This window comes from Muntiacus reevesi, chromosome 18, assembly GCF_963930625.1.
Source record: "Muntiacus reevesi chromosome 18, mMunRee1.1, whole genome shotgun sequence".
Classification (NCBI taxonomy): domain Eukaryota; kingdom Metazoa; phylum Chordata; class Mammalia; order Artiodactyla; family Cervidae; genus Muntiacus; species Muntiacus reevesi.
This window is the reverse complement of record NC_089266.1, coordinates 22,252,700-22,277,238: the sequence shown is the minus strand read 5'-3', so window position 1 is coordinate 22,277,238 and position 24,539 is coordinate 22,252,700. Positions and strand designations below refer to the sequence as shown.

General features: G+C 38.3%; 1 protein-coding gene and 1 pseudogene across 1 annotated transcript in view; both read right to left on the bottom strand.

Moving 5' to 3' along the window:
* The window catches only part of IKZF3 (IKAROS family zinc finger 3), an 86,842-nt gene that overhangs the window by 28,703 nt on the left and 33,600 nt on the right, over positions 1-24,539 (bottom strand). The gene's annotated exons all lie outside the window — the stretch shown is intronic.
* LOC136150494 (U2 spliceosomal RNA) lies at positions 1,780-1,957 on the bottom strand (annotated as a pseudogene).

Genomic DNA, 24,539 nt, shown 5'->3' with positions numbered 1-24,539 from the left:
CAGCTGATCTTCCCAACCCAGGAACTGAACCGGGGTCTCCTGCATTGCAGGTGGATTCTTTACCAACTGAGCTGTGAGGGAAGCCCACCTTCTGATTACTTCCTTCTAGCTCCTTTTCCCATTCTGCCTCCTAAATACTGTCCATATCCTTCTTTCTTCTTCCCTGCTAGACCTCCTTCCCTATGGCAATTTTATCCACTTTTAAGGCTTCAACTAGCACCCCAAATATATATATCTCAAGGTATAATTTCTCTCCCCTTCTTCCGTCCTCTGTTCCCAAAGGCCTCCTAGGTATCTTCACAGTTACTCAGGTTAGAATCTTTACAGTTATCTTTCCTCCCTCTTTTGCATCCCCACATTTAAACACTCACTGGTTCTGTTTCTGCACCCTCTCTCCAATCTGCTTCTCTTCTTCACTATTTTGCATGCTCATTATCCCAAATCTCAAACTCTGATTGCTCTCCTTACGATGTACTGTGGTAGCCTTCACATGGTTCTCTCTGCCTTCTTTCTCCTTTCCAGCACATCCTACGCTCTGCCACCAGATGGTTCATGTAGACGATAGCTCTGGTCACATCATGAGCCTGTCCAAGTTCTCCAATAGCTCTGCTGCCAACAACATGAAATGCAAACTCAGAAACAAAGAATTTAAAAGACCTTTCAATGTGTGGCCCCAACTATCTCTGTAATGTTGATTTGGAATATTCAGGTATCTTTAATGAAACTAAACAACTTCTGAATATTCTTCCTTTTATTATTTCCACTGCCAAAAAAATCTTTCTCTAACACTGCCAAAGGTCCAAATCCAACACATCTTTTAAGGCTAAATTAGTTTGCCATTTTCCTCTATTATGCCTTTCCTGTTTCCCCAGCTTCAAAATAATCCGTTCCTTCTTTCTCTGAGTTACTTATAAAGTCACTTCACCTCCCATATGGACACATAAGCTATCTGAGGTCAGAAGTTACACAGGTTTGGGTTTTTTTGTTTTGTTTTTTAAACTCAGTATTCCCTATGACACTGCTTGAAGGTTGTGGGTTTTAAAATACAAATTTTAGGGGTCCCAAACTTTCAGAGTGTGAAGACTGGAAACATGCATTAAAAATATGCTTTTCAGGCAAATCTTATGCACAATGGAGTTTGACAACTGCTGCTCTAGAATATGACAGAGTGTAAAGTACATACACAGTAAATACTTAGTACATGGATCTACTACTATGTTAGCCTCCTAACTGGTCTACAGTGGATATGACCTCTCTTTTGGACTATATCCTGTTATCGAATTAATCAGCCTATAGTACTAAAACCCTTGTTCAGAAACTTTCAAGGATTTCATTTTGTTTACAGAATCCAAACTCCTCAGTGAGACATTCAGGGGCCTGTCCAGAACCTGCCCCGAGCTGACCTGACCATCTCACATCTCACTAGATTCCCTGAATCACCCTTCTCTCTAGACTAGAATCTTGCCCATTCAAAGTGAGGTCCTTGGATCCGCAGTTCCAGCATGCCTCCCAGGAGCTTATTAGGAATGCAGACTCTTAGGCCTCACCCTAGACCTACTGGATCCAACTGTGCATTTCAACAAATTCTCAAGGATTCTTATACACATCAAAGTTTGAGAAGCACAGTAGTCATCTTACTAAATGCAGCTTTCCAAGCCTCTTCTCCAGTCTTTTCTTTACCTAAAATGCCCTTCCTCACATCAACATTCTATTCAAACCTGTAGATGCTGTTTAAATGCCATTTCTTCCATGAAGTTTTCCTTGATACTTTAAACTAGCAAAAAATTCTCCTGTTTCTGTTTTCATATAGCACTACACATAAAACCAATAATACTATTCCACAGATTTATATTATACATTCAGAGATGTTCATTTTTCCTTGGTTTTTCAATTGTCAGTGACTGGCAACACTGAACTGTTACTACACTTGATCTTAGCCAAAAGGCCGAGAAGCGACTGAACTGTTAATAAAGGCAGAAAATCTTAAAGATCTGGCAAGAAATACTTGAATATACTTGAGGAATAGCCCCACAGTATCCCGAAGTCTTCTGTACAGTGAACAGACCTTTCGTAATATGAATAATCTGCCATTTTGGTTTTGTAAATTCTAGTCTCTTATTATATGTATCAGGTTTCCTAGACACATGACTTTGGTCGCCACTTAAAAGACTATCAGGAATCTTCATAGGCACTAGCAATATTTTATTTCTTAAGGCAGGTGGTGGGTCCATGGATGCTTGTTATTATTCTTTATACATGTAATTATATTTGCCTTTTTGTATGTATCATATACTTCATAATAAAAAATGTTAAAGGCTCCTGAGTAAATCTTTTATAATTGAGCTTGTGGAGAAAAGAACATACCAAACCACAAATTGCTGATAAAGGTAATTGCTGAACATTCCCAGAGGGGGGAAAAAAGATGTCTAAATTGAATCTAACCCATAGAAAATTAGATTAGGTTGCACTTCTTCTAAAGGAGCTACTCTGGGGTACAATTGCTCCCATCTTTGTCTACGTTCTGGAGGCCACTTAGGAAGATGACACACACTAACACACACACACACACCCCAGAGAGAATTTTGTAGGCTGAGGAGAACAAAGGCTTGGCTCACTGGGGCTGATGCACATGGTTTCATTTCCTGGGGTGATGGTTATCACATGAAAGGCTTGCACTCCAGAGTAGACATTTTTGGTTTCACCTGAGACACTGCAAAAACAATGGGTCTTGGAAAGGATCCAACATCTAAATCCTTCAGGGGCAATAGCAGTCTCAGCCAACTGTGCCTCAGTTTGTTTTTACAGGCACATAAAATGCTCAGTTGGAGAGAAGAACCTATCAAAGATGGCAAACAGAAGAGGCAACTTGGATGTCTTGGATAGCATGTTTTTAGTATGAACTTCACAGTGTAAAAAGCAGGTTCTGAATTTCCACTCTGAACCATGAGATCTCAGAATCCAACTCAAAGAACAAAGTTTGAAATAATAGCTTCTAGTTTGCCAGAGATGTTGTGAGAAGGGACAAAACCAGATAGCGGCTTTAGACAGGGAAGACACAAAACGGGATGTTGTTTAAGTGTTTTACAAGGATTGGGGGTCATAACCATGAAATCCTCAGCACATGCAAAAGTCAACTGGATAACAAAGAAGCTTAATCATCTTAATGTGGCATTTTAATGATGCCACTGATTTGCTATGCCAATTCAGAGATAATGAGGCCCTAATGCTACAGATGTTCAGCCAGGCTAAAAGAAAAGGGGGGTGGGCTTTTCTAGCATGCCATTTTCTAACTATCCAATTAAACAAATTGTGAAAGCATCTAAATAGTTTACCAGGTTTTGACAGCTGTTAATAGGATTTAGAAGCTTGAAGCACTAAAGAGCAAAATGGGAGATACATGTACTGTAGGTATTCAGTCTATAGAGTTTGTTGCTATCACCCAATATAGCGAAAATAGATTAACTAGAACAGTTTTCCTTATAAAATTAATGTCTGTAGTCCTTTCCCACAATGACTTCTTTGTAGTACAAATAAGAACACTGAAATTATGGGTCATTTTCATTTTCTAATTTACATTTTTGTGTAAAGTGAGGAGGGAGAAAAACCAATGATATTTTGAGAAGTAGAGAATATGAAGTTTTAGTATTTTCTAACCAGAAAAATAAAATTTCAATGAAAATAAAACTTTTGGTCATTGATAAATAGTATCCACTATGTTTTTATTTTTCTCTTCCTTTAAAATTTAAAATGATAGGCATCTTGTGATTTTAAAACACCTATTTTAAAATTAGGAAAAAATTGGTATATATGAATTGGACTAAGAAGAGATAAAATATTGATATCAATAGTGATGAGATAAGAGGTAGCAGTTTAGATAATATTTGATTTAAGTTCTCATTAAAACATATTCTTATCAGACTTTAAATTTGCACTTAAAGAATCTAAACTGGTAATTAGTAAATCATGTCATTTTAAATTCAAGAGCATTAGCATGAAAACATGAAGAAAGTTTCAGCTGCAAAGGAACTACCCTTGATTTTACTAGAGACATTAATCGTTGTCTTATTATCTATCAAATAACTCATTCATTGCCATAATAGTAAAAATAATTTTGCTTAATAATTTCAGTGCAACTCTTGCTTCTCCATTAGAACAAGAGGAGATTTATTACTTTTAATAAGAATACACTACACATCAGCAGTAGATATCCAAACTGCTACCTCTTATCCCAACACTATTGATATCAATATTTTATCTCTTATTAGCCTGATTCACATTTACCAATTTTTTCCTAATTTTAAAATAGGTGTTTTACAGCCGATCAGTTGGGCTAAGTTCTTCAGCTACCATCAGGCCAGGTGAATTCTTTTTTTTTTTTTCAGGTGAATTCTTTATCTTGAATTGTTGTGAGGACTGAAAAACATGATGTGTGGAGGTTCCTTCTAACTATAAAAAAAAGTATACAAGTACATTTTTTCATATCTGTCCATTATAGCTATGAACTTTCTCTATTGATTAATCTATGTGTTTATTATTTTATATTTATATTTCTGAGAAAGAACTGCTATCCACTGAAAAATAATGATTGAAAAAATATATATTTAAAGAGGTTAAGGTTTTAGATGTTGCCTAAACATACTAGAGATAGACTGAAGTATGAACTTGGTAGATATTTCATTTATAAATCCAGAAGAAAAAGATTTCTTTTCATTCACAATTTTCTTGTGTATAGAATATTCACTTTATCTTCCTATCTTTTAAAAAATTGAACAGAGCTCAATCCTAAAAATTTGAAGTATATTAAGACATAATTCTTAGGGACTTCCCTGGGGGTCCAGTGGTTAAGAATCTACCTTCCAACATAAGAGACACAGGTTTGATCCCTGGTCGGGGAACTAAGATATGCCTCAGGGCTACTAAGCCTGTGTGCTGCAACTACTGAGCCAAATAAATAAATAAATATTAAAAAGAAACAGAATTCTTAGAAAAATTAAAAAATTGTTGTCCAAATACAACAATTGGTTGTATTTGGTTAAAATTAAATTAAATTGGTTAAAAACATCCTAACTGTCATAACACCAAACTCAGGATCATGGGTAAAAGAAGGAATGAAAATGTCTTCTAAATATATTCAGAACATAAGTAGTTCTTGTTATACATAGTACATGTGTGTGTTAACTGTACAACAGTTAACATGTTTGTTTATTGCTTATTTCCCATACAGATTAGAAATATCATCAAGGCAGAAGCCAGGTTTCAGTAATATTTGTGTCCCTAGAACCTTTCAGAGGGCTCACTTATTGAATGAAAAAATGAAAGAATGAACAAACTCCTTGGGCAGCCTGAACCAATTTAATGATAATTAAAAGGCCAGCCAAGGAAGAAGTCATAAGAGAAGAGGGTTCCATCCCTGGGTCAGGAAGATCCCCTGGAGAAGGAAATGGCAACTCGCTCCAGTATTCTTGCCTGGGGAATCCCACAGAGGAGCCTGGAGGGCTATGGTTCACAGTGTCGCAAAGAGTGGGACACGACTGAACGACTACACACAACATGAAAAGGAAGAAGTCGGTCCATCTGCTGTACCACCCCCTAGCTTGTCTACAAGCAGTCTGAAAATGAGCTGTGCTATGAAGAGTTTCTCCTCATGATACATTAGGAAAAACCCCAAGCCCCACAGTGATAATAAGTTTTCTAGTTGATTTCTTTGCCAAGTGTGGTCTGACTTCAGGCCCTCCTATTCTGCTACTTTGGAGCAGGCTGCCACTGATCAGCCCCAACTCCTTGAACCTCTTTCCTGAACTCTATTCATTCCTTCTTCTATTTCTACCTCATTTATTTTCCATGTTTACTTGTCTTTCTCTGTCTCCTAGGTGTGAATGATCTCCAGGGGTCTGTTTCTTGAACTTTTTGGTTTTTTCACTTCACATATTCTCCTGATCCAACTTTTTTTGCTAAAGACTCCCAAATTTATATTTTCAGCCAATCCTGCCTGCTGGACCCAACAGATACTGCCAATCACCTCTTGGATTTCTTATGCTTGTTTCATACTCAGTCTAATGCATTGTTTCTCTCTTCTGTACTTCCTTTCCACATCTGCTCCCCTATGTTAGTTCCCACTTTCTTCTCTGTGTAGTGGCTCCTTGATGTCAATGTCTACACCCTCAACATTTAGCACTCTGCTGGGTACAAAGTTCGCAACTGCTTACCAAATGAACAGAAGGAAGGAAAGAAAGAAGGCAAGAAGGAAGGAAGGAGCAAAAATTATTTGTTCTTTGCTTAGAGTACAAAATTAAGGCTGGAGATGTTTCCAAAATACTGCACAGATTGTAATTTTGCTTAAGGCCAGTATCTTAGGCCATGGCAGAGGAAAACAAAAAATTGTATTTCTAACTTAAGATATAGCAACCAAACACAAAGGGTATAGAGGATTCTTGAAAGAGAGAAAAATGAATATAAGGATTAAGAATGAGAAGATTCTTGCTTTTTTAAACATTAAACTAAAACAAAATATATACAAACTAATATAAAATTTACCACCTGCTACACATTATTTGGACTTTTCTTCCTCTCTGCTTCGTCCATTCCCCTATCTCTGTTTTCCAAAGAATGGAATTAGAGCACTAAGAAACACTGGAAGGAACTCAGTACTGACTTGTCCTGGGTGACTGTACATTAAAAGCACATAGGGGAATAAGCTGTTTTGTCACTGGAACATGTTAGTCCCTGAGGGTAAAGTGCAACTGCTTAACAGCTGCCCAGTGACACACTTCAATACTGCAAGCAAAAAATGCACCCTAGCTCCACCAGAAACTGTGAAGGGAATATCGCCTGGCATAATAAAACCAGGACGGAATCCAGCCAACAAACTGGAGTACAAGCCCCTTTCTATTTCAAAAGGCAACTTCCAATGATCACAAATAGAGGTTTTTAATAACAGTATTCAAATAGCACCAGAATGGGTACTAATAATCATAAAGCAAGGACAATATCATATTTCACTCTCCTTTTGCCCACTGAAAACAGATTTGAATGTCTTTTTTTTTCAAAGTTCTGATCAAAGAGCATGAACTTTGGAGTTAACACAGGATCTAGGTTCAAGTTGTACTAACTAGCCGTGTGATCTCAGCAAGTCACTTGACTTCTGTGAATTTTCTTATTTGTGCAATGAAGATAACATCTACACCTAAAAAGATAGTTACGGTAATTAAATTAGGCAAAATAATGTATATAAGGGTCTAGCATATTAGCTGACATATAATATCTTTGTGACCTTGGAATCGATTTCTTACATTTGATACCAAAAGCATGATTCATAAATGAAAATATCTTACGACTCAATAATGAGACAAATAACCCAATTTGAAAATGCGGAAAAGATCTGAATTGACATTTCACCAAAGAAATTACACAAATGAACAATAGGCAAATGAAAAGATGTTCAACATCATTAGTTATTAGGGAAATGTAAGTGAAAACCACAATAAGATACCTCTTCACACTCACAAGAATGGCTAGCATCAAAAAGACAGATAATAATGAGTGTTGGTGAACACATGGCGAAAATAGAACCCTACCTAGTACACTGTTGGTGGAAATGAAAAATGGTATAGTCATTTGGGGAAAAAAAAAACGTTTGTCAGTATAATAGGCAACCTTCTGAAACTGCTCCCAATAATCTCTGACTGCTAGTATGCATATCTTGTGTAATCTTGCCTTGCACGTGGGTTGGATATAGGTGACATGCTTCTAATTAATAAAACATGGCAAAAGTGATGGGAAATCACTTCTGTTTATTTTTTTTTTTAGATTTTTTTGATGTGGACCATTTTTTAAAGTCTTTATTGAATTTACAATATGCCTTCTGTTTTATGTTTTAGTTTTTTGGCTGCAAGCCAGGTGGGATCTTAGCTTCCTGACCAGGGATCGAACCTGCACCCCCTGCACTGGAAAGCAGTCTCAACTAGTGGATCACCAGGGAAGTCCCCCACTTCCTTTATTATACTATAAAAGAATATGACTTCCATCTTGTTCTCATTCTCTTGCTCTCTATTTCTCTCTCTGGTGCTTCTCACGAGCTTCTCTAATGAAGTAAGCCAGTCAGCTCACATGGCAAGGAACTGAGGGTAGTTTCTGGCCAAACGACAGTGAGGAAAGGAGGCCCTTGGTCCCAAAACCTTCAAGGAACTGAATTCTGACAAGCACATGAGTGAATCTGGAAGTTGATCCTTCCTTACTCAAGCCTTCAGATGAGGTTGCAGTCCAGGTCAACACTTTAATTGCTGCCTATGAGAGATTATGAAGCAGAGGAACAAGACAGCTGTGCCTCTGTTCCTGAGATAATAAATCTGTACTTTTAAGGTTCCAAGGTTTGGGATAATTTGTTATATTGCAACCAATAACTAATATAGACTGTTTCTTATAAAATTAAACATAAATTTACCATACAATCCAGCAACTCCACTCTTAGGTATCTACCCAAAAGAAATGAAAACTTATGTCTACACAAAGACTTGCACACAAAGACTTGCACACAAATGTTAATAGCAAGATTATTCATAAAAACCAAAACAAAAATGGAAACAATCAGAATATCCATCAAATGGTGAACTAATAAACAAAATGTACTTTATCAATACAACAGAATACTATTCAGAAATAAACAGAAAAAAGTAATGATACATGCAACAACATACATAAACTTAAAAACATTATGTTAAGTAAAAGCAGCAGAGCAGAAGAGTACATATTGTATTATTCCTTTTATATGAGATGTCTAGAAATGCTAAGTCTATAGAGACAAAAATCAAACTAGCAGTTGCCTAGGGCTGGGAGTCGGAGAAGGCAGTGGCACCCCACTCCAGCACTCTTGCCTGGAAAATCCCATGGATGAAGGAGCCTGGTAGGCTGCGGTCCATGGGGTCGCTAAGAGTCGGACACGACTGAGCGACTTCACTTTCACTTTTCACTTTCACACATTGGAGAAGGAAATGGTAACCCACTCCAGTGTTCTTGCCTGGAGAATCCCAGGGACAGGGGAGTCTGGTGGGCTGCCGTCTATGGGATCACACAGAGTCGGACACGACTGAAGGGACTTAGCAGCAGCAGCAGCAGGGCTGGGAGTAAGAATGGGAATTGACTGCCAACAGGTACAAGGAATTTTCTTAGGGTGACAGAAATGTTCTAAAACATGGTTGCCCAACTCTGTAAATTTACTAAAAATCACTGAATTGGACACTTAAAGGTATGGAAATTATAACCACACTATAGCTGTTTTTTTTTTTTTTTAAGAAAACCATAAGAATTTTTTACAAAATCAACAACTAATAGCTAACAACACTGATAAATACTCTCTCAAGAGAGGAGAGTTTAGCAGTTCATTTACAAAGTATTATAAGAAACATCGTGACAAGTGTAGCTTTTGAGCTATGATTAAGCTCATATGAGAAATCCTCATAAGACTATCATTAACTTCTCTTATTCTGTGCAACTAATTTCATGCCCTTTGCAAAGAATTTAATAAATTCTGTGTTTAAAAAACACAAGATGTATCTGCTAATTGGCAGTAGGAAAGAGGCTAAAACAAGCAACTGTAAGAATTGGCCTCATAGGACATTTCTACAGTACTTAATTATTTTATAATCTACTACTTTAGAGAATACCTTAGTAACTATTGATTTTTGCTTTCTAAATTGTACTAAAATCCATAAAAATCCAGACTTTCTAACTGTATTAGTTCTTTGTCACATTTTGTGTTTTTATGTCTTTTTATGTGGTTTTATGTCTCACTTTCTATTCTGCTAATGGTTGAGTATGCTTTACTAGGCTATGACTATTACTTGATTAATGAATGCGATCCCAGACCTACAAGTTAGCAGTGGTATAAAGCAAATGGGGAAGCTCTCTGAGGATTCACTCAGGAATCTGAGAATTTAGTTCTCCCATTAGAAAAGAAGAAAATAAAGAATTATCTTTTCTATATAGTCTTGAGAGAGAAAACTAGTACAACCTGAAGGACTAGAACTGGAAAATCAAGTTCATGGTGAGTAAGAGTTCATAAAAAATGTCAGAAATAGTTCTGGACTGCAAGCAATGAAGAAAGATAATAAAGGTACATTAAAGTGGATGAGCATTATGGCCAGAAGCCTAGGCTGACTTAAGAGATGCTAATAAAGAGCCTTTTCTATATTTTCCAGGGCTGCTATGAACTTCCTTGAGAAGTAACAAAGGCGTGACTGGGATTTCTGCTTCTGCAGACGCAGGTGCAGAAAAGCCTGGTCCTAACAAAACTTGTCAGCATTTTTAATGCCACCAGACTAACTAGATAGTGAAACATCTACCTCCATCCCGTTTTTACTTACTCAGTTGACATAATTAAGAAATCTATTAAGGGTAAGGCCACAAATTATTTTTAATTATTAAACTGTGGAGTTCCACATGTAATGTTTCAACAGCATCATTCACTGCAGAATACAGTTTTCAAGACTGTCATTTCTGCAGCCTCAAATCTAGATCCAACTGCAGTCGGTTAAAAGGCAGATTTCAACCAGGCAGCTGAATGAGAAAACATCTGGACCTACCAGTCAGAATGAGAAAGGTCACATGTTAAATCCAGATAATCTTGTTTATTGGTGTTTGAAGGTTATACACCAAGGGCTGGATTATCAAGGTCCTCCGTTAGGCCTGGCTCTGACATCTTCATTCATCTGCTCTGTGTGTGACACTTGAAAATTCAAAGCTTTAAAACTACTGTGTTGTCAGTCACTTCCAAATGTAATTTCCCTAACTCTAAGCCTGAATCCTGTGTCAGCCTACTGCTAGACTGCTGAATATTAAGTGCTAGGAGAAACCACATAACAGAATTGTCCGGGGCAGATGATGTCTATTCTTCTAAAAACCTGTTTTCCAAGTTGCCACTCGGGATTTTTTGTGGATGAAGCATTTCCAACATTCTCTATTAAAACTTAAAAAAAAAAAAAGGAAAGGCTTTTGAAATAGCAAGGAATACAATCAAAAGGTTGCCCTAGGGTTCAAATTGGTGATGAAGAAACAAAGAGGACTGTGCCTATTTCATGATTTTCATAATTAGTATATATCAGTATCATTTTATACACACACAGGAATGAAGAAAGCATAGAGACCATTACATATAAACTATTACAAAAACAGCAAAGTTAAGAAGCCTTAAGACCTTACACATGTTGGTCAGGGATTTTTCATCTTTTCTAGGTTGTGGATCTACCTGTGAGAACTATACTGTACATAGAAAAATGTACACATATTGATAAACAAAATTTCACATAGTTTTGAAGAGGTTTTCAAACCTTGAGGTATCAAGTCTATATTAGGCTTTTAATAAGGTCCAGTCTTAAATTGATGGCTCCTTATATTACATTGTATATATTTTACATGATAGCAGTTGGCCTTCAAATTTTTTGCTTGCATAGTCTCAAAGAATTTTGAAAAATTATATTTACCCCTGGTATATAGTAGACATTAAGTGGCTATTAAGTTGACATCTATAACTTATCATAATTTAAAAGTTTTTAGAACAAAAACACAGTTTTGTTTATTCTAAATAATAATGGTTAAAACTCACTGCACCCTTTCGAACGGGTGCATATGGAATATAAATATTAGTGATTTAATTCACTCCTTTATAAACTTAAAAATACATAAATAATCTTTAAAAAATCAGAAAATTTCTCCTTGAACTTCTATTTCCATTTTCCTTTTCCCATAGAATTTTATCTTTATGCTATTCTTTTATACTTGAGTCTTCTATTGCTCATTCTATCATATGTTTCTATAAGAAAAACAACTATAAAAAGAAAAGAAAAAAACAACTATATACAAAAATAAAATATTTTTATTACCATGAAGTGCTATGTGCTAATAAAATTTCTTTGAGACTGAGTTATCATTAAAATTATTAGCATAAAATTAATGAAAATAATATAGGTATGCTATAAATCTTGATCAATAATTATTAAACATAAAAAGTAAAATGTTGGGAATGCATCTCTAAATGAAATGGATGAAGGAGGCATGCATTTATGAAAGTTTGAGTAGAGGAATTATCTCTTGACCCCTGTTTGGTATCTTGGAAATATATATATATATATATATACATACATATATATTTTTTACTGGAGTATAGCTGCTTAACGATGTCGTGTTAGTTTCTGCCATACAGCAAAGTGGATCGATCACATGTATACATACATCCCCTCTTCCTTGGATTTTCTTCCTGTTTAGGTCACTGAATATAGCTCCCTCAGCTATACAGTCTGTTTTCATTAGTTATCTATTTTATCCATAGTAATGTATATATGTCAATCCCAATCTCCCAATCCATCCCACCTCATCTTCCCCCCTTCTTGGAAATATTTACACTTTAGGGCAAAGAATTAAGATTTGGGATGGGTGAGAGATGTGCCTTTCTCCTATAAAGTGAAGAAGGATCACTGTGAAAGGGGAGGTGGGAAAGAAGAACCTCAATGACAGCAGCCTAGTAGGGGAGATCAGTTTCAGGAAAGAGAACATGATGAAGATGAAGACATAGAAACTGATTCTCTTAAAATTACCCACATCTATGTAACCCTTGGAATGTCTCCCCATATCCTGGTTTGGGGAACACTGCTAAAAAAGACCTCAAGGCCAAAATGTACTCACATGCTCTTCTTCACTTAATCAATTGACAATTATTTAGTGAGCACTGGGGACAGTGCAGATGATGAATGCATAAATGAACAGTTGAATGGAAAGGCAAAAAGAAAAACGGATAAATATTGACCATGTACTGTCAATAAATATTGATCACTTGGCATAAAAGGAGAAAGAGACTAAAAAGACTGTCCTTGCCATGTCATCAACTCTCTGAGGTCAACGAAGTACAGTAAGACCCCACCACACTGCATCAATTTGAATATAACAGACTGGTGATTGCCTGCAGTTGTCCACTCTTCCTTTCTCCAACAGGAGCAAGCTAAAATTCTTATGTTATGAGATTAGGTAGGAAGTAACTGCTTCATGATTATTTGAGACTTTTAAAGTTTAACATATGGCCAGTAATGTCTAGTCTAAACTTCACTGTTGTTGCTTTGTGCTTTTTGTCATATTAATAGTACCTACCAAAAACCTCCTATATTTCATTAACTCTGTAAAAATGTGACCCCCATATCTTAAAGACAAAATTTCTGGATCCTGCCTACTACGCTGTGGAGATATTTCACATACTCTTCTCCGATACTATTCGCCTTCGTGCAAATTACAAAAAAAAAAGCCCCTTTGACAAGTTATGAAAAATGATGACCTAGTGAGCCAACACAGGATTTCATTCGGTCCTCAGTCCAGTGGCGTGCTGAGAAATGCTTAAAAACCCACTCAGAGGGGGGCCAGAGCTTCTTCACAGCATTTGCTGATGTCAGTGGTATAAATACCATAGCCTATTTCAAGCTATCAACATGAAGTCAGCGGCTCACTGAAAACTTAACAAGCGGTTATGAACTGCCTCTGGCACATCACTGGGACTCCTCTTACCCCTCAGCGGAGTGCATTCATGTGGTTACCACAAGGTACCAGGGCACAGAATGGCCCGGTCACCACGCCTGGTGCCAAACTCAGTTTGAGCAGCTGAACTCCCTTCGCAAGAGCAGATGCTGGGCGAGTTACTGGGCACAAATGGGTGTTTCATGCATACTGCTAACCAGCTGGACCGGAATCTACATTTCATTTCACTCCTCTTGTCTCCACTCCAAGGAGGCACCAGTATCATTGTTCCACAGTTAAAGGAAAGTCAAAGGAAGGGGAAAGAGTCTTGGAGAACCCACTAAGGACAGTGTGCAGACCTATTTTTCTGTCCATTATTACAACTGTACATTTCTGTGAATGACAAATATCTTCCTATAATTTCCTTTTAGTTCACTGTGCCACAGAGGTTGGTGAGAAAAAAAAAAAGAATCCTGGGGTGTTTTTGGTTTGAAAAAAAGTCAGGGAGGGGTGTCTGGGTTTTATCACCAACAGAACTTACCCGTTTGACACGGTACGAGCCGTGAAGCCTCTCTGCCCATTGTGAGCACTTACAGAAATCCCCTGTGAGTGAACTTCTGCAGCAAAGCACTGCTGATTTTGTAAGATAACCCCTGCATCCCATGAGCGACAGGTCTTGATCTGGGCTTGAGAGATGTAATATTTTGATAAAAAACGGCACTTCCTTTTGAAGCATGTACTTGCGTGTGCTGAGCAGTACCGCTGGAACCTCAGTGAGCGCCTAGGCGAGGCTGCCTCGGTCTCTCCCAGCTCCCTCCAGCCATAGACCCCTCCTTCACACATCTAAATGTAGCAGTAATTAGCATCCATAAACCACAAATGCGGCTTGTTGTTTTTTTTTCCCCTTTCAGAAGCATCAAAATACTTTGTACTTCTCATGAGTGCAAAAAAGTTGTACACCTCAAAAGATACTGAGACTCTGACATGGAAAACTACTGAGGACAGGAGCTCTAGCTCCTAAGGGGAGGAGAATGATTTGTTTTCAGCAAATTTCCTAACTAAAGTTCTTATCTTTGACCTAACCATAGAGAAAATTTAAGGCCTTTCGAAAAATGATCAGATTTAAGTTTTCTCATGGAATCAGTCACGATCCTAACTTTTACATAACGGAATAATTAAATAAATACACTACTTAATCACCACTGTATAATTAATTAAAAAGAAATCTATTTCACAACGAGAACCAGGTATATCCAATATTCAGTCTTAAAGATGCTGAAGATGAAGAGTGTACCCCCAAAGTTCATGTCTGTCAGAAATTTCAGAATGTGACTTTATCTGGAAATTGGGTTATTATAGGTGCAATTAGTTAAGAGGAGGTCACACTGGGTGGGCCTTTAACCCAATGACTAGTGTTCTTGTAAGAAGAGGAGAAGACACACACCAATACACTCAGAGAAGGCCCTGTGATGATTAAACTGGAGTTGTGCTAGTACAAGCCAAGGAACACCCAGGACTGCTGGAAGTCACCAGGAGCTAGAAAGAGGCAAGGAAGGATTCTTTTCTAGAGCCTTTTAGGGGGATCATGGTGGTGCTGACACTTTCATTTGGAATGTCTAGCTTCCAGAACTATTAGAGAATAAATTTCTGCTGTTTAAGCCACCCGGTTTGTGGTAATTTGTTATAGAAGCCCTAGGAAACTAATATGAAGGGTAAATGTGCCACTTAAGCAGAGTAAACAACCGAAGCTGATGGATATTGAGATATATTATGTACTTTTTGCCCAGTAGCAGCTCAAGAACAAGCTGCTAGTGTAAGTAGAAAGAGATGGCGGTTGTTAGGGGAATGCTGAAAAATGGAGGCCAGTAGTATATAAAATGCAGGGTATTGGTAGCCAAATTTATATTCCCTAATTATTCAAAGAAGAAAAACAATGCCATCAGCATATTAAAAAACTCAAGAAACATACAGATGATGGAATTTTTCCTTCCCTATTCTAAGTGGGAAATGGCAAGGGATAGGGATTCAATTTCAGAGGAAAAAGGACTGAAACAAAAAGCTGTGAGGTTCTGTGTCAGACATTCTGCCTTTAACTGCATTTCTTTTTCACAGGGCCCTGCTAGGATGACATCCCACCATCTGGGGTGTCATCTCTACCTAGCTATATCCTAGGTACACCACCGTTAAAACACATTTTACCTCTAATCCTGATCTCCAGAGGCTTTATTGTATTGTATTCTTCTGCGAACACAGGCCAGATACAAACAGTAAGAATATTTTCTCTTGTGATATGTTATGATTGCTTTAATTTCTACTTTTGACATTACAATATCTCAATGACAATTTCGATCCAATAGGAAAGTCCCAACATCCTCTGTATTCAGTGAAGTGCCTATGATACTCCCAGCACTCATCCGATGCTAAACAAAAATAAAGACTTGGGGGACCCTTGGTTATTTCTTACTGCTCAAGACCAGTTCGACGTAGGGGAGTTCAGGGGAGAATGGATACATGTATATGTATAGCTGAGTCCCCTCACCGTTCACCTGAAACTATCACAGCATTATTTGTTAATCAGCTATACTCCAAAATAAAATAAAAAGTTAAAAAAAATCAGTCTGACAACAGTTGGAGTTGGTCACTGCTAAGAAGAGAGATAATTGTTCACAGCAGTCAATGACTAGGCTGGAAAAAGAACTCTCAACCTCTTCAAAAATCCAGATGGATTATATCACTTCCTAGATGAGTATTTTGAAAAAATGTAAATGTGGGCCACGAGGGTTTTTTTTTTTTTTTCCTCAAAAAGTTTATAATGTAATGGGGTGAAAATTTGTCATGTACAAACAAATCCATATAGAGTACAATAAGGCTTAAATAAATAGTAATTAAACACACACCCAAACATCAGCTCTAAGACCATACTTGAGGAGGTGGGGGTTGGCACAGTATAAGAAGGCCTCAAGGAGGAAATAAACTTGAATTGATTTAAATATCTCTAGTGCTTCAGTCTACTAGATTTACATTTTCGGGAAGAAAGGAGGAACCAACTGAGTGGTAGACACAACACTGAATCCACAAATGGTTTTATTTGTGACCAGTTGGCTTATATAAACTATAGTTGCATAAAGTTATACCCACAGTACACGTGTGTGATGAACAGAGCTGTTAGTGATGTGTATTTTTCAAATTTAAAAAATAATCCTGTTAGACCCCACTGATGCCTTTTTGATACATGAACCCTTTTGGTTACATGAACCCTGTTCCTTTCAAGAACAATAGCTTTCTTAAGTTATCACACAATACATGCATACACTAGGCCAAGAGTCAGCAAACTGTGGCTTGCAGGCCAAATTTGACCCACTCAGTGCCTAACTTTATAAGTAAAGTTCTTGAAGGCCATGCACCTTCATTTCTGCACCTGCTACAGTTGCTTTAGATTACAACAGCAGTGTTGAGAAGCTGCAACAGAAGTTGTGTTGCCCACGAAGTGTAGGATATTCACTACCTGGCCCTTTACAGAAAACTTGCCAACTCCTGCGCTAGGGAGACAAGTATGTGAAACAACTAAATGTAAGTTAAATGTTTACACCTTTTAAAAGTTTTTCTCCCCAAATATTTTATTTTGTTTCAAACAACAATACTAGTTGGGTAAAGCCTTTTCCCTCTAAAAATTAGTCGGTATTTCCACAAGAGAAAAATAAAGTAAGTGCTTCTAATTTTTCTATAAAATAGTTTTCTAAGAGGTGGAAAATTAGAAAGAGGTACATAACACATTTAAATATGTACATCAAACATGATTACAATTATTCTGAATTTAAAACATTCCAAGATTGGTCTGGTCTTAGTGTCTAAACCTTTTTGGAGGACATTAAAATACACTTCCACAAACTTAAATAAACTAAGATCCTCTAAAGCAAACTTTTAAAATAATCATTATTACACTACAACTAAATTCTTCTAATTACCCTTTTTTTTGGCATGTGGATCTTAGTTCCTTGATTGAACCCATGCTCCCTGCAGTGGAAGTGTGGAGTCTTAACTGCTAGACCACCAGGGAGGTCCTCCTAATTCCCTTTAAAAGTATAATCCTAACTCTAGTATTAATGTTTCTCAACGATATATATATATGGGGCTTCCCTGGTTGTTCAGATGGTAAAGAATCTGCCTGCAATATGGGACACCTGGGTTCAATCCCTGGGTGGGGAAGATCCCCTGGAGGAGGACGTATTTAACCCATGCTAAATATGGCAGAAGAGCCTTAATATATTAAGATTCATTACTATATATCTTTTCTCAGGCAATGCTACTTTTCAATTCTGTTATTTCATATTTTAGCATGTATAATTTGTATATACTGATCATATGGTATCTTTATAAAAAGCAGACACCTGGTAACAATCTTTCCCAAGGTATATGACCCCAACCAAGTGCCAGCATTATGTTACATTACACTACAGTAGCCAGCTTAATCATGAAATGATGAATTAATCTTTCAATGCTAAAGGTAGCCTATTTACTTCTAAATTGGACTTAACCGAAAGAATTGTTTCTTCTCTTTCCCAAATTATTTAGAATGATTGATAATATCTTCTAGTCTCTACCAAGAACTACATGACACTCCCAGACCCCTAACAAGTGAAAAAAATAGACAGATATTCCAGTAATCCGCTGACATGTAGCTGGAGATGACAGCAGTTGGAGATGACCCTCAGAAGCACTTCTCGATCAGGGTCATAATACTGTTGCATGGACTCCTCAAGGAGTACTATACCACATGGCTTTTTATAATATTTGTTTTAAATTCCTATAGTTGAACAGAGTTATTTGGTTTCTTCTTTACATTACAATATTTAATCTTTCCCCCCCAACTATCTGAAAACATAAAACTCAAAGGCTACTTCTGAACCCAGAGCAAATTCTAACATAAATTGTAAATTCCCAGGCTGAAAGTAGTATGGGGATCGCCATTTCAATCCTAAACTGCATGGTGTTATCCACTAGACCTCAGAAACCCTAACTTGGAAAAATGCAAGCCAATGACATGATTACCATTTGCCTCGTTCTGAATGTGACTCCATGGCTGTCACCTTCAGAAAGTTGCACAAAGTTGGTAGAACACCATATGCCTTTCCTCAGCACAAATGACCACATCCTGTGCCAGGCAGCAATTTTCAGTCTCTGTGGTTAAGAACTGGTACAAATTAATGTATAGCTAGGCAGAGCTGGAATGTTAGTTGAAGCTGTGATTTGAATCTAAGAAGTTTTAGATATAGACCTTCATTTCTTGGGCCTTAAGAATCTAAGACAAAAGAAGAAGATTCAGAGAAACATTTTGTCTTTTTCTTTTCTTCCTTTAAGGAAAAAGTGTGTGTGTGTGCATGTGTGTATTTTTAACTGAACAAATATTTACTGCACATCTACTGCCAAGTACTATTCTAGGTACTGCAAATACCTAGAGCAAAAAAGAAAACTCAAGATCCTGGCTCATGAAGGGTGGAAAAAGAGACACAATAAACAAATAAAACTCCAAAATTATCCATTGCAAAGTGCCATGCAGAGAATTAAAATAGGCTACTGTGTTAAAATAACTGGGTTGTCAAGGAAAGTGTCTCTGAAGAAATGTCATTAAGATGAGATCTGAGTGATATTCACAAAGCAGTACTGATAGTATTTATCAACATAAATATTAATACAAAATGCTTGCAATGCTAACATAAATATAGTGCTCAAAAGTCACAAAAACAGTCTGGAAGTATTTCATATGCTAATAGAGACTATATTTGAGTGGTAGATCAGAAGTCGATTTTTCTTTTTCCTATGATCTTTCCAAACTGTGGTAAAACACAAAAATACATTTAGTCTTTGTCCCCAGTTCCTTACACAGAGTTACTAAAACCCTTGAAATTTCCTGAGTGATAGGAGTGTCTTTTGCTATTCATAACAAGCTCCTTTCAATCATACCTGAACTTGTGCTACTGAGGTAACTTGGGGTGCAGCCCCTAGACAGCCTCAGGATGGGTTGGTCACCAGAAACACCAAGTGATTAGAGGACTGGAATTTTCAGTGCCACCAACCAACCTCCAGGAAGGGAACTAGAGATTGAGCTCTATAAATACCTTTGAACTGTAAGATTCAGAGAACATCTGATAAGGACATCAAACTGCTGAGAAGGTGGTATGCCCAGGGAGGGCATGAAAGCTTTGTACCCCACCCCACCCCCATTCCATAGCTTGCCCTATGCACCTCTTCCATTTGACTGTTCCTGAGTTGTGTCCTTTTATGATAAACCAGTAATAATATGTAAAGTGCTTTCCTAAGTTCTGAGTCATTCTAGCAAATTATCAAACCTGGGAGTGGGGGGAAGTTGTGGGAAATCCTAAATTTGTAGTCAAATTGGACAAAAGTGTAGGTAATCTGGGGACCTGGTACTTTCAACTGGTGTTTGAAGTGAAGGTAGTCTTGAGGGACTGAGCCCTTAACCTGTGGGTTCTGTGCTAACTTAGTATCAGAATTGAATTGATGTCTGGAGAATCAGTTGTTGGTGTTGGAAAACATCTCAGAATAGGTGTCAGGAGTGGGATTTACTAGAACAGTCCTTGCTCATAGAACATATGGTTTGGGAAGAAAAAGAGGGGAATGAAAAAACTCTGATTCTTGGCCACATGGTCACTCATGTTACAGAGCAGCAGTTACACTAGGATCAGTTACTATAAAGTAAAAGTACCCAGAGTATTCAGAGGTGGATCCAACTCTTGGGAAGCTGATTCACTGGATATGTGCAGAAATGCAAACTGGTAAGAAAAAAGTGAAATGCATAATTCCTTGGTCACTGTTATCCGCAAGAGCTGAAATGAAGAGAGTTCTGGGTCAGACCTTGATGATGGATCAAGCTCAGATTTCAGTTGGATTCTGCCTCAGATACGAGGCTCAAAGTTTCCCCTAAAAAGAAAAACTATGCAGAAATGGCAAAGAGTACCTCTAAGAAGGTACTTCATGTGGTAGGAAGGCAAAACCAAGAAACTACTGAAACCAGGGGGTAGAATGTGAAGGAGTTGTCTTATTTTGTGAATCAGTACCATCAGCTTCCTGGAGAACTTTTAGTAAAACAGATTGTGAGAGTGACTAATTTAGGGGCACTGTCTTTAGTTCTGAATGTTATAGAGTGGAAGAGCATGTCTGGGTTGATAAAGGACCCACCGCTCACTATGAAACAACTGCAGATGGTTACACAAGACCCAGACACACAGCATGTTTTCCATGAGGAAATGGTCAGCCTGGTGGACTGGATAAAAGTCACCATAAGGTCTGCTTACCCTGAGAAAGAGGACCATCCAATTCCCTCTGCAAGTGCCAAGTAGAACAACCCAGATGAAGCAGCTAGTATGTTTCATATGTAAGCCAGATGAGACTGACTTTATGACAACCAAGACAGTCACTCACTGAATATGCCTATTACCCAGGTCATAGTAAATGCTGTGGATTAAGTGGGTGTTCTGATTGATTTCAAACATATACAGCAGTAAGTGGCAGCTTGCAGCAAGTAGCAGTAAGCAGCAACTAGAAGCAAGGTCTCAGTTTCCCAGATCAGGAGTCCTAACCACTGGACCACAGGGGTCAGCAGTTAGGGTCTGAGTCCCTAATCTTTGTCTGCCTAGTCAAGAACAAATTCAGGTGAGGAGGTAGAAGGTGAAGAGTAAAGCAGTAAGTTTATTAAAAAGGAAAGTACATGCAGAAAGGCACACAGGTGAACTCACAGAGAGAACTGCACCTTTGGGAAGTTTAAATTCTTTATAAGGGGGCAGTTTTTCAGGTCTTTGTCTTCCCTTAGGCCAACCATCTTTTTTTGTCCCCTCTCACCAGCCCACCAGTTAATTTGTCTTAGGACTCTCCCCTGAGGTGTGCAAGCACCCTTAGCCAAGATGAATCTGGAAGTGAAGGCTTCTTGGAAAAGCAAGACTCATTATGGCCTGGCATTAACCCCTGATTTTTGACCCCAAGGAGCCTTTCTGCGCATGTGTAGTGTCTCCGTTGTACCAAAGTGTGGGGGCGGGGGGGGGAGGTGCTGAGATCTCTTACTCTTTCACCCAAACGGGGTTTTGCCCCTCTTTGTCCTTGCCATGACTATTATCTTAAGGTTTTTACAAGAGACAAAGACTGGCTATTTACCCTGTTTCTTCTGTTACTTGCATTTTGGAGGGCAAACAGGAGGCTGATTGTAAATGCTTTAACTAGAGCCCACCCATCTCGTGTCTCAGGAAATGCAAACAGGAGGCTAATTGTAAGTATCCAGCCTGAAGCCCACTTCTTCCTGCCCCATGAAATGCAAACAGGAGGCCAGTTGTAAATGTCTAACCTGGACCCCATCTATCTCCTACCTCATAAGCATGCACATGGTAAAGTTACTGCAGCCACAGAAGGAGATGAGAATGAGGCCTGGAAAGAAGTTTATTACACTCACGTGAGCCATGGAAGGGGTCACCATATAACAAACAGGGCCACAGGGGAAAGTGCCAGTGCCAGTCAGAATACAGAAAAGAGCAAGGAAAATCTTAGGCTAAGAGCCTTCACGGGACTTTCTGAGAAAAGGCAAGGCAGGCAGGATGAACAACAGTTAAGGACTCGTTGGTTTGAATACTTACAGCAGGCTTTGTGACAAGTGGTCTCTAGTTGTCTGGTACTTGGTCCTGGATTGATTCCAGGCAAGGGAAATATTAGTTGAGTTCATGAGATTTAGATAAGGAGATAGTAGTTGGGGGATACAGACTCAAGATTTGGTTAGTTTGTACATGAAAAGCATGCTCCTGGCCAAGTCCTTTGCTATCTCTAACAGAAACAGAAGAGATTAAGAAGAGGTGGCAAAAATACACAGAAAAGTTATACAAAAAATGTCTTAACGACTTGGATAACCACGATGGTGTGATCACTCACCAAGACCCAGACATTCTGGAGTGTGAAGTCAAGTGGGCCTTAAGAACTCCAGCTAAGCTATTTCAAATCCTAAAAGACGATGCTCTTAAAGTGCTACACTCAATATGTCAGCAAATTTGGAAAACTCAGCAGTGGCCACAGGACTGGGAAAGGTCAATTTTCATTCCAGTCCCAAAGGAGAGCAATGCTAAAAAGTGTTCAAACTACCATACAGTTGCACTCATTTCATATGCTAGCAAGGTTATTCTCAAAATCCTTCAAGCTAGGCTTCATGAACAAAGAAATTCCAGATGTACAAGCTGGATTTAGAAAAGGCAGAGGAACCAGAGATCAAATTGCGAATGTCTGTTGGATCATAGAAAAAGCAAGAGAATTACAGAAAACATCTACTTTTGCTTCATTGTCTACACTAAAGCCTCTGACAGTGTGGACCACAACAAACTGTGGAAAATTCTTAAAGAGATGGGAATACCAGACCACCTCACCTGTCTCCTAAGGAACCTGTATGTGAGTCAAGAAGCAATAGTCAGAATCAGACATGGAAGAACTGACTGGTTCAAAACTGGGAAAGGAGTATGACAAGGCTGTATATTGTCACCTTGCTTATTTAACTTATATGCAGAGTACATAATGCAAAATGCCAGGCTGGATGAAGCACAAGTTGGAATCAAGACTGCTGAGAGAATTATCAACAACCTCAGATATGTAGATGATACCACTCCAATGGCTGAAAGTGTAGAGGAACTAGAGAGCCTCTCAGTGAGGGTCAAAGAGGAGAGTGGAAAAAGTTGGCTTAAAACTCAACATTCAAAAAACTAGGATGAAGGCATCTTGTCCCATCACTGCATGGCAAATAGAAGGGGAAATAGTGGAAGCAGTGACAGATTTTATTTTCCTGGGCTCCAAAATCATTGTAGATGGTGATTGCAGCCATGAAATTAAAAGACACTTGCTCCTTGGAAGGAAAGCTATGACAAACCTAGACAGCATACTAGAAAGAAGAGACATCTCTTTGCTGACAAAGATCCATATAGTCAAAGCCATGGTTTTTCTAGTAATCACGTATGGATGTGAGAGATGAACCATAAAGAAGGCTGAACGCTGAAGAATTGATGCTTTCAAATTGTGGTGCTGGAGAAGACTCATGAGAGTCCCTTGGACTGCAAGTCAGTTCTAAAGGAAATCAGCCCTGAATATTCATTGGAAGGACTGATGCTGAAACTGAAGTTCCAATACTTGGCCACCTGATGCGAAGAGCTGACTCATTAGAAAAAGACCCTGATGTTGGGAAAGATTGAGGGCAGGAGGAGAAGGGGTCAGCAGAGGATGAGATGGTTAGACAGCATCACTGACTCAATGGACTTGAATTTGAGCAACTCGGAGATAGTGAAGGATGGGGAAGCCTGATGTGCTGCAGTCCATGGGGTTGCAAAGAGTTGGACACGACTTAGTGACTGAACAACAACAACGGCTGGTTATCCCTGGAAAGTCAGTCTTATGGAAGGCTGGGTGGACCAAAGGGACCCCCTGCTAGTTCCCCTACTTTAAAGGGCCCCAAAGGGTCAGACATGACTCAATGACTAAATGACAACAAAGTCTACTCTATTCACTCCAGTGTAAAAACCAGAAGGTAAAGATTGCAGTGAGAAATCTGATCTGAAATCATCTAGGGCAACAGTCAGGCAGATTAATCTCTGTCATAACAAAAGAGCCAGGGTCCCCAGCTCAACCTGTCACTTAGGGACCCAAAGTCTTCTGCCATTCAGGAGAGGGGAGAAGAAAAGTTTCTGGAACTCCACGACATGGGTACCTCAAGCAATATGGTACCTGAACTTGTTAGTGGAGCCCTAAAGAGGGCTTCAATTAGATTGAGAGAATATAGAAATGTAAGGGTTGATAGGATTAAGGTGGTGGTTTGTATGAAAATTGGGATGTTTTAAACAGGTTTTATTTGGAGAAATTGTGCCTCCTTTACCCGAATGTTTTATAAGAATGGATATTATGTGTGATTGGGAAACATCTCCCTTACCTAATATTGTAAAATTAACCTAAAATTGTAAAAGTGGAAGAGGCTAACTTAGAGTTGTAATTTAAAAAATTGGGATGAAGACCTAAATAGACAT